The 11322-nt window shown below is 53.3% G+C and overlaps 1 pseudogene; it reads left to right on the top strand.

Annotated features, from left to right (window-relative positions):
• Positions 1-1669: 1669 nt before the first annotated feature.
• Positions 1670-2238, top strand: LOC120837401 (annotated as a pseudogene).
• Positions 2239-11322: the final 9084 nt, after the last annotated feature.

The raw sequence follows: 11322 nt of genomic DNA, 5'->3' as shown, positions 1-11322 counted from the left end.
AGTGAAAGATCGGAGGGGATAGTAGAAGAAATGGCGACTAGACTGAATCATCCTGGCCGGGCCTTACCAGGACTCCCGTCTATGAGAAGCGGGGGCCGAAGTGGTGTATTGCCTCACCCGGGGGGCCCCGAAGGGTCCAAACCTGCCCCGGGCTCGGCTCAACCACCAGGATTCCCTTTTCCCCAGACACGGGAAAGCCACGCACAGCCATACGTGGGCGGGCGAACCCGCATGGCTAGGGGTCCGTGGAGACGCCACTCTCCAAACACCTGCTTTCACAGGTGCCCCCTGCGGGGCAATAAACCTTGAACCAAAAGCAGTTGTGTATTTTGTAGTGGAAGTAACGAGACTTTTATGTAAAGTAACGCGTTCTTTTTGAGAATTGGTAATGAGTAGCGCATGTAGTTAACGTTTTGAGCGAGTAAGGAGTAACGGTATTTGGTTACTTTTTTGGAGCAACTTGTACATGCCTGCTAACGGTGCGGTCCAACATCGTGACGTCCTAGACTCCTAGGGTCCCGGTCCTCTGTCCCAGCGGGTGGAGTCACGTGGTCTTGAAATTCGGTCCTAGAATCTCGGGTGGGGCGCGGCTTCCGAACTTCGGGTATAGGCCCCTCTCCTTAGTAGCTACTCGCTGTGACGTCAGGGCGGGCCGTGGACCACGAGCCCGTTTTAATTTGTCCCACCTGTCACTCAGCTGTCCGTCACCTGCCAATTAGCTGTCAGTCATCCATCAATCTCCTGTCACCGTTTCGTTCCTGGTGTGGGATAAAAATCTCCCTTACACTGCCGGGAATCGAGTTCAGGCCGTCCGCGGGGAAGACCGGCACCTCAGCACGCTCGGACACAAGTGCATAGTATCGCTAGCCTTAAGCGCGATAAAAACCAACGAGTTTTTGTGCGCGCGTAGGCGGCGCGGCTCCCGGAAATTGCGCATTTCGTGACGTCGTGCTGATTCCATGCGCTTTCCGGAAGCGCAAAAGAAAGTTGAATATTTTCAACCTTTCCTGAAGGGGCAAGAAAACGCGCTGTGGAGTAGTAGGGCGCTCATGTTTCCCTCCCAATCAATGGAGGGCACTTGTTCCGGCTCCGCGTTTTTTCGCCCTCTGGCGCAGATGCTCTCCACTTGCTTTCAAGTATAGCATGTCTATGAACTTTCCCCCTGCTTCCTACGCTAGGAAGGTTATTTCTGCAGCCGAAATGAAGGCTGCTGCGGACGCGCATAGGAAAGACGAAGCTGGGCAGAGGGCCGCAGATGCTGTCGTATTCGATGACCAGAGCAATGTTTTCAACTGATCGAGCTGGTTCAAATTACCCTTCGAAGCGATATCTTATATCGTTGGCTACGCGCCAGCGTATCGCCGCGTCATGCTGCCTGGGCAGGCAGATATAAAAGCATTAAAAAAAAAGAGTAAACGAAGGCTTTTTGGCTTGACAAAGCATCAGAATGGCCAGTGTGGATTCAAGAGTTCGAAGACTACCAGTTCGCAAGTTCGCAAGCGGTCTCAACGAAAAAAGCGGCGAGGCTCAGGTCAGAACCCTCCTCTATATCCCAGGAAGGCAGGGACGGCAAATGTTTGCAACCTTCGGCCTGAGCGAGGAAGACTCGAAAGACTTCGAGAAAGTCCAAACGAATTTTATAGAGCACTTCGTGAAAGAAGGAAACGTCGTCTACGAGAGCGCCTGCTTTCATCGGCGTGTCCAGAATCTAGACGAGACCATCGACCAGTACGTGACAGCGCTTCACACTCTAGGAGACCACCGTGATTTTGGGGACTTCAAACAACGAATGCTGCGTGATCGACTGGTCGTCGGCATGCGTGACGGAAAGCAGCTGGAAACACTTCAGATGGACTCGCTTGCTTCTGCGTTGGCAAAAACAAGGTTGAAGGAGACGGTAAGACAGCAGCAACGAGAACTGCGTCCCGAGGAATCGCCTGCAGCACCTGAGAACGTGAACATCGATGCAGTAAGACGCTACAGTGGAACATCTTGGCGTCAAGGAAGCAAAAAACTGCCGTCTTCTCGAAAGTGGTCCTGCTCGGCCTGTGGAGGGAAGCAGCACCCCCGGTCAGCCTGTTAAGTGAGAGCGGCCAAGTGCTTCAACTGCAGCAACCAGGCTATTTGAGGAAGGTTTGCAGAACCGGAGCGGGGAAACCGCAAAAGGTACGAGGGGTTGCCCTTGAAGAAAAACCTGTATACCTGTTTAAGCTACCCGCACTGTCTTTGCGAAAGTAGACTCGACTGCCAAAGTGTCCGTTGTTCCATGTTACGTTTCCAGGCAACCCGACTATGCTGGATCGAGTCGAAGAAATTTGGTGGGGGCAAACGAAGAACGATTGGGAAAATTTACGACAGAAATACAATGAAACGATAAGGTGTCTTGTCAAACAGTGTATGTCATCAGCCCTTTGCGTGAAGTGTTGCTAGGCCTACCGGCAATTGTGTCCTTGGGGGTCATTAGATTTGTAGATAGCATCGGCAAAAACGAGCCTGTGACGTTTTGTCCCCGCAGCTGTTCAACAGCTTAGGTACGCTTCAAGGGGAATACACCTGTCACGGTTCGGCCGGAGACGTTGCGAATGCGATAGAGACGAGGCCGAAAACGAATAAGTTATAATACATTATATTTACAAAAACAAGACGAAGATATAACGGAAAGCATGGGAGTATGTACACAGTAACAGGGGAAATAATACACACACGGTTAAGCACATCTATAGTTCCATGAAATGAAGCTGTTCGGAGCAGGCCTTACAATTTAAGTTCGTTACGTCGACGAACCGAAGTGACTTGCCCAAGGCAGCGAAGGCTCTTGTCTCCTAGGCGTCTGAAGGGGAGTGTGGAACTCTCGCCGCGACAGCTTGTGCACAGCAAGGGTCGGGCGCGTCCTGGAGCGTAGCCATGGACCCCATCCGCCGCTTCCTCCCGGTCTCAGTCTTCGATTACAACTCTCACGCCGTCCTCTTCTTTTTTCTTCCCCTCCTCAAATCGTTGTCTCACGCTGCATCATCTTCTTTCTTCTTGCCCCTTCAACTTCCTTTTATGTCATGCTTTAGAATCATGACAACACCATCCAGCTCACCCCGCACGCCGCACCTTTCGCTGTTAATACAACACGGAAGGTTCCCATTCCCATGATGGAAGCTGTAAAAAGTGAAATAGCCAAAATAGAAGAGAGGCGTAATACGTAAAATGGAAGGACACACAAACTCGTGCGCAGGAATCGTGCCAGTCCTAAAACCGTCAGGCGTGGTTCGTATTTGCGTGGATTTGACTCAATTAAACAAAAGTGTCCGGCGGGAACTGTATGTTCTGCCAACAGTCGAACAAACGCTCGGAGGAAGAAAAAAAGGACCTTGACAGCAGTCCAGCTTTTTCAGACCTCCGCATTTTTGGTTGTTTCTCACTCAATCTTCGTCATCCCTGCATCCCCAACTAACTAAGAGGCCTCTACAACGTCTTCCGCCTCGTTCTGGAGTGGGTAACCAGTTCGGCCGGCGGCGGATCATGCCTAACGCCACCCAAGACGACGCTGACCAGAACACGGATCAGTACAGCAACTTGAGCCCTAGCATCGAAGCCACCATTAGTAAGATTCCTCCAACTACGGACAATGACCCAATCATAATGGACGCCCAGGATTCTCCGGACGGCGAGATTCTGAACTCGGATGCTGCTCTTGACGACGGCGGTGAATGGTATCCAGCCCGTGCTCCCCGAAGGCGTCTGTACAAGGAAACATCCAGTCAAGACTCGGAAAAGGACACCCCTCGGACCAAAAGCCTCGCCGTGATATTTGTGCCAACAAAAGAAGGTGACCGCATCAGCAGTCTGAGCAGCCTAAAGCTGTCAGACGGTTTAGAACTTCTGTGCCCCGAGTGCATTGTCCAAATCAGGCCAAATGAGCGTCTAAACTTAATTGCCGTGGATGTGAGAAATGGATTCACCACAAGAGCACTGCTCAAATGCACATGGCTCTGCGGACTTCCAGTGAAGGCGTACGAGGGCCTTGCAGGTCCCAGAGTCGAAGGTGTGGTCAAGAACGTTGACGTAGCACTTCCCGAAACAAAAATTTGTGGACAACTGCAGTCTGATATGGAGATCGCTCGAGTACGTCGTTTCGGCTCCTCTGAGTGCGTATGGATCACCTTTCGTGGAAGCAAGCTTCCAAGCCATGTTCTTCTTAGACGAGTCCGGCACCCAGTGATGGAATTCCACCACCGTCCGACTCAATGCTACCGGTGTGGAGGCTTCGGACACTACGCTGTCACGTGCAAGCGTTCCGTTGCTTGCAGCCGATGTGGTGAGAAGCATCCAACAATTGACGAAAAAGTGAAAGCCGTTTACAACTCCCTGTAACGCCGAATTGGAGCGCAGCTCTTGAGGAGGAGGAGGGAAGGGTACTGAAGGGAGGGTAGACCCCTCCTCCTCCTTCTTCTCTTCCCCTCATTCTTTAATATGCTCCGGGGGGGTCACCTCACCTCGGGGGGAGGGGGGTCGCGTGACCTCGGGGGGGGGGGGTGTCGCGTGACTTCGGGGGAAAGGGGGGCCACGTGACTTTGGGGGGTCACGTGACCTTGGAAGGTCACGTGGAGGTCACGTGGAGGTCACGTGGGGTCGCGTGACCTTTAGGTGACCTTGGGGGTCACGTGACCTGGGGGTCACGTGACCTTGAGAGGGGTCACGTGACCTTGAGAAGGGTCATGCGACCTCGGGGTCACGTGACCTGGGGGAGTCACGTGACCTTGGGGGGGTCACGTGGGGGTCACCTTGGGGTCGCGTGACCTTGAGGTGACCTTGGGAGGGGTTACGTGACCTTGGGGTGACCTTGGTTACGCCGACGGCGACGGCGACGCCGCTCAAGCCGGAAACGGGCGCCTAAGAGCTGCACTCTAAAAAGTGAAAGCCGTTTACAAATCCCTGTAACGCCGAATTGGAGCGCAGCTCTTGAGGAGGAGTGAAGGGTACTGAGGGGAGGGTAGACCCCTCCCCCTTCTCCTCCACCTCCCCTAATTCTTTAATATGCTCCGGGGGGGGGGGTCACGTGACCTCGGGGGGGGGGGTGTCACGTGACCGGGGAGGGGGTCACGTGACCTCGGGGAGGCGTGACCTGGGGGTCACCTCAAGGTCACGTGACCCCCAAGGTGACCCCCACGTGACCTTGGGGGTCACGTGACCTGGAGGGGTCACGTGACCTGGGGGGTCACGTGGGGGTCACCTTGGGGTCACGTGACCTTGAGATGACCTTGGAAGGGTCACGTGACCTCGGGGGTCACGTGACCTTGAGGAGGAGACCACGTGACCTCGGGGGTCACGTGACCTTCAAAGGGTCACGTGGGGTCATCTTGGGGTCACGTGACCTTGAGATGACATTGGAAGGGGTCACGTGACCTCGAGAGGTCACGTGATCCCAAGATGACCCCACGTGACCCCCAAGGTCACGTGACCTTAGGGGTCACGTGACCTTAAGGGGGTCACGTGGGGTCACGTGACCTTGAGATGACCTTGGGAGGGGTCACGTGACCTTGGGGGTCACTTGACCTTGGGATAACCTTGGTTACGCCGACGCCGACGGCGACGCCGACGGCGACGGCGACGCCGACGCCGCTCAAGCCGGGAACGGGCCCCTAAGAGCTGCGCTCTAAAACAAAACAGAAATGCATCTCCACGTCTATCAAATGCGTGAACTGCGGAGGACAGCATGAGGCAACATCTCCAAAATGCCAGAAATGGAAGAATGAACGAGACATTCTTCACTACTCGAAGGTGAACTCTGTTGATCTCCGGACTGCTCGAGCAGCAATACAGAACCCCCAAAGTAATCCCACGGAGGACGGTGCTTCGACCCCTTACCAAAGAGCTCTGGTGACGGTGACCACAAAAAAACACATCGCGCCCGAGAAAATTGCTGTTCCGGAAGCTAAAGGTGTTGTTCCAGCATCATGCGCTTCAACATCCGCATCAACATCCGTCACCGGCACTACATATTCAATGATAGCAAAAGGGATTCAAAAGTCGTCCCGCATTCTACCGAAGTCCCCTCCACAAAAGCAGGCTGTTACACCCAGCAACGACCCCATGACGGAGAAAATGGACTGCGATACTCACCAAGCAAATCCGCCTTCTCAGGAGAACATTTGAAATCTCAAGCCTCCAACAACGAATGTCACAAATCCAAAGCCATCTTCGTTACCGACTCCAGATGTGGACTGGCTGTCCATTATCAAAACCGCTGCACATATGGCGTGCTATTTTCTCACACCCCTACAAACACCATGGGCATGTGGTCTACAATGGGTGGTCCAATTCGTCACTGACCAGTTGGACCGCTATTTCACCAAACAACAGTGAGCCACGACGGAAGATGTCGAAAGCCCCAAAGTAGAAAACCTAAACTACCCACTGTGCTCCAATGGAACGTACGCAGCCTTAGATCTCGCCTTCCTGACCTACTCCAGCACCTTCTGACAAACAAAATAGACATTCTGGCCCTTCAAGAGCCACGTATTCTTCTTGAAGACTGCAGACTTGGGCCATATGTGATATACCTAAGTGCATCAAAACGAAACGAAGGCCAGTCTCGGGCGGCAATATTTGTCCGGGCAAGGATTCATCAAGAACCCCTAGACCTATCCTCAATCGCAAAGGGAGCAGCGGAATACGTCGGTGTGACAGTTCGCTCTAGAGGAGAACTCTTCTCTATCATTAGTGTCTACGTTCCTCCAAACGTCTGCTGGGATCCCGAAGAGCTACGAGAGATAAAAAATGTCTCTACGGGGCACCTTGTTATCTGTGGAGATTTTAATGCCCATAACGAGCTATGGGGAGTCAGGCAAACTGCTCGACGAGGAATTCAGCTGGAGATTGTAGCATCGTCCTTACACCTTCAAGCGCTGAATGACGGAACTGAAACCTTTGTAAGACCGGGAGTTAAACAGAGTGTCTTGGATCTCACTTTTGTTTCACCGAATATAACAGCAGAGTGGAATGCTCAACCCGACACACGGGGAAGCGACCATGTTCCCATAATAATCACTTCACCAAGGCCTCCGACGCCAATGTACAAAGAGGTACGCGTCACCAATTGGGATGTATTTAGGGCTCACATGGAAGGAGATGTGGTTAACCTTGCGGGAGACCCATCCCCTGCAATCGCTCACGCTGTATCAATGGCTACGAACACGATCCGAGTTCCTATCACCCGTCCTAGTCCCGACCTCACGTACCTCAAACTGCGGGTGGCCCGGAGGACAGCCCAGAAGCGAGCTCGCAGAACGAACGATCCCGCAGATTGGATAAGGCACCGACAACTTGATGCGGCTTTCCGCCGGCACATATCCCGGCTCCAACGGCACCAATGGGACCAACTTTGCTCTTCCTTTGGATTAGCGTCAGGTATCTCACGTGCATGGAAGATGGCCCAGACACTATCATCGAGAAAAATGCCAACTCATCCAATTGCAGGTCTAGCAATTGCTATTGGCCATACAATGCAGGAAATGGCTGAACTACTTACTGACGCCTTCGCGACACCCATTCCACTACCTCCAGGTTACCAGAGTGGTAAGGAATCCAGTGCGAATAGTAGAAGCTGGCCTCCCCTTGCTCTCGATTCAGACTTTACGATCTCAGAGCTTGAATTCGCATTGCTTCGGTGTCGACGGAAAAGTGCTCCAGAACCTGATGGGGTAACTTATCAGGCACTACGAAATCTTGACAGATCACAGTACTCGGCCATACTAGAGGCATTTAATGATATATGGCGCACAGCTAAGATTCCTGAGGCCTGGTTAACATCTACTGTTGTGCCTATACGCAAACCAGGAGAACAACCAGCACAATCACTTGACTCGTACCGTCCCATCTCGCTTACAAGCTGCGTAGGAAAGCTCAGGGAACGACTTGTGTTACGTAGTCTAACCTAGTATATGGAGACTATAGGTGCGCTGCCTGATGAACTTTGTGGATTTCGCGCTAAACGCTGCACTGCCGATGCAATTGGCGACCTAGCGTGCACTTTAGAGGAGGCACGAGCATCTCACCAGACAGTGTATTGTGTGTTCCTAGATGTACACAAGGCATTTGACGCTTTACCACATGCAACAATTCGCCAGCGGCTACGACATTTCGGCATTACAGGAAGATTGTACAGCTACGTGTGCGCCTTTCTTACAGAAAGATTCTTTTTCGTACGAGTTCCTGGCGCCGTCATCAGCCGTCATTCGGTGACACAAGGTGTTCCTCAGGGCATTGTTTTAAGTCCTTTCCTCTTTAACCTTGCTATGGCTGCCCTTCTGTTTTCTCTGAAAACATTGCCCAAGTCTCCTACAGCTCTGCACATCGCGATATACGCTGACGATGCAGCACTCTGGTGCGTCGGTCCTTCAAGGGCTTCAAAAAGTATCGGCGTACAGCTGCAAAGAGCACTTGACGAGGTTGTGAAGACCACAGAAGACCTCAGGCTCATTCTTTCTGTCACAAAAACCGCGTTTCTTTGCTACCGTCCCAACGGAACACCCAGCCGACCCGTAGCTAATGCTCCGAAGATAGGTAACATTCGTCTTCAGCATGTTACGACCCAACGATACCTGGGCGTCCTGATCGACAACCACGTGACCTGGCGCCCTGAAGCAAAGCGACTACTCATCCAGTGTCGTCAGCTTATGGGCGTTCTTCGCTGCTTCCGACGAAGGAACTCGGGCCTCTCTCCACAGGGACTTCTAGCTCTGTACCGTGGACTCATCCTCTCAAGAATACTTTACGCTGTACCACTACTTAACCTTGGCAGACCCCAGATACAGCAGTTGGAGCAATTTCAGCGATGCGCGCTGCGACTGTGCCTTGGGCTTCCACGATTCTCTGAAAATTTAGCGACGCTAGTTGAGGCAAGAGAAAACCCGATCTCGCTTCACAAAAGAAAACGAGCAATGCGCCATCTAGTGCGACTCCAAGACGCCTCGTCGACGACCTCTCTTCTATCCAAACTCCGCTCACGGCCGCTATGATGCCTTGGAACTGTCACAATAGAATTCGAGGACGAGATCGGACCACCCAAAAGGCGATTCCCACCGACACCACCCCACACAACCTTACCACCGTTGAATGTGACCGGTACTCTACCGTTCTTCCAACGAAAGTCATCTGTCGCTCCCATTGTAGCTCGCTCCCTCGCTATGGATCACCTAGATAGATGGTATAAAGGCTGGCTACATGTCTTCATTGATGGGTCGACTAAGCCCGAAACAGCAACATCTACAGCGGCATTTCTGATCCCGTCCATGGCGGTGCAGCAAGCTGGTAGGCTTAATTTTCATACAACGTCAACAACTGCGGAACTAGTAGCTATCTGTAAGGCTCTTGAGACGCTGCTTGTACTTGAGCCTCAAGCGGCAGTTATACTAACAAATTCGAAAAGCGCCCTTTGTCATCTTGAAAACCTGGAAGATGCTCCAACACTCGCACAGAAAGCCGCCCATGTAGCCCGAAAAGTTGAAGCCAAGGGATAGAGACTGGCATTTCAATGGATTCCATCTCGCTGTGGCATTAAAGGCAACGAGCAGGTGAACTCTCTGGCGGCTAAGGCTCATGGCCAGGAGACCCCAGAATACTTCATTCCCCGATTCAGTAAGGCCAAGCGTCTGTCCATCTGATCACAGGAATGGGGCATCCTCATGACGGTGTCGCCTCTGGTAATGCTCCCCTCCCCTACCGGAGTCGAAACTCAGCCAAAAGAAGTCTAGCCTTCTGCATCGCCTGAGAGCGGGCTGCCGGTTTACGGCACAAACGTTGCACAAGATTTCACGCAAATATAGTCCGAATTGCGACAGCTGCGGACCCTGGAGGACACCGAACACGTGATATTGCCGCGCGCCAAGTAGGCAGCGGGGCCGTAGCCTAAAGCGCGATCCAAACCAACGCTTCTTTTTGCGCCTGTAGGTCGTGCGGCTGCGGATGTGACGCATTTCGTGGCGTTTTTGCTGTTTCCGGGCGCGCTTTCTGAGTCAGAACCGTGCGCTTTGGTTTGGACGGGCGAAACTTCGGGCGAGCGCGCACGCGCGCACGCAGGCACGAGCGCACAAGCAAAGTGCAACTGCGACAGACTGGCCGGCCAGAGGGCGGGAGAAAGAGAAAGAGAGAGATCGCGTTGTCATGTTGGAAGAGAATAAAAGGGGGGGGGGGGGGAGGGGAGGGCAGCCAGACGGCGAGAAACGCGGAGCCGGAACTAGCTTGCCCTCCACCGATTGGCCGGGACACAGGAGCGCCCTACTACGTCACCGCGCGTTTTTGTGCGCGTTGAGAAAGAAGTTGAAATCAACCAACTTTTTTATGCGCGCCCGGAAGGAGCGAAGAAGCGGCGCGACGTCACGAAAATACGTCACATCCGCAGCCGCACGACCTACAGGCGCAAAAAGAAGCGTTGGTTTGGATCGCGCTTAACGCTTATCGCGCTTGCCTCCCGCGCGAATGGCCAGGGTTCGATTCCTGGCCGCGGCTACACATTTTTGTTTACACTGTAATGTGATGTTCCGGTGAATTCGAAAACCGGCTAGCTGATTCGAGGTTAGAATGTTCTACGCGCCGAACCTTCTACATCGAATGCTCCAGAAGCCAACGCGTGTACAAAAGCGGCTCCGCCTGGCAAGCAGGAGTCAGTCTCGCCCCAGCGTTCGACTCCGCTGTTACGCCGACTTCGGCGCCCGCGACGCTCTGTTATTAACTTTTGTACCTTTTCTATTTTTGGCACACGTTCGCCACATTAAACGTTTATTTCTTCCTGTTTATTTATTGTTATTCTGGTCACCACCCGTGACATTTTGGTGGAGGTGCGGGGTACCGCATGCCCGTGCAGCGTTCCCCTCCAAGGACCCGCAGTGCAAGTCCGATTCCCGGCTTGGTGAGAAGACCACTCACCGCGGAACCTGAACCTCGGACCAGCCGCCGCATTAAGGGAGAGGATCCTGAGTACGGTCTGCTGCCGGACAAGCCGAGGCCCAAGAAGACGGCGATGGCCAACCAGTCGGAGATCCCGGCCACTTCTGCCGTCGTATACTTGCCCGTCGCACCCCAGACTCCGACGCCTTTCACCGGGGAGATTCACGAGGACGTTGAAGATTGGCTACAACGTTACGAAAGAGTGGCCCGCCATAACCGATGGACGCCGGAGCAGTGCCTTCAGAACGTCTACTTTGCTCTGGAAGGCACGGCACTCACCTGGTTCCAGAACCACGAAGCGTCCATTGCGTCGTGGGAAAAATTCCAGGCCGTGCTGCGACGGACCTTTGCCAACCAGCACCGACGGCAGCGTGCCGAAGAACTCCT

This window comes from Ixodes scapularis, unplaced genomic scaffold (genome assembly GCF_016920785.2).
Source record: "Ixodes scapularis isolate PalLabHiFi unplaced genomic scaffold, ASM1692078v2 PGA_scaffold0__279_contigs__length_252992795, whole genome shotgun sequence".
Classification (NCBI taxonomy): domain Eukaryota; kingdom Metazoa; phylum Arthropoda; class Arachnida; order Ixodida; family Ixodidae; genus Ixodes; species Ixodes scapularis.
This window is presented reverse-complemented; position numbering and strand designations above follow the sequence as displayed.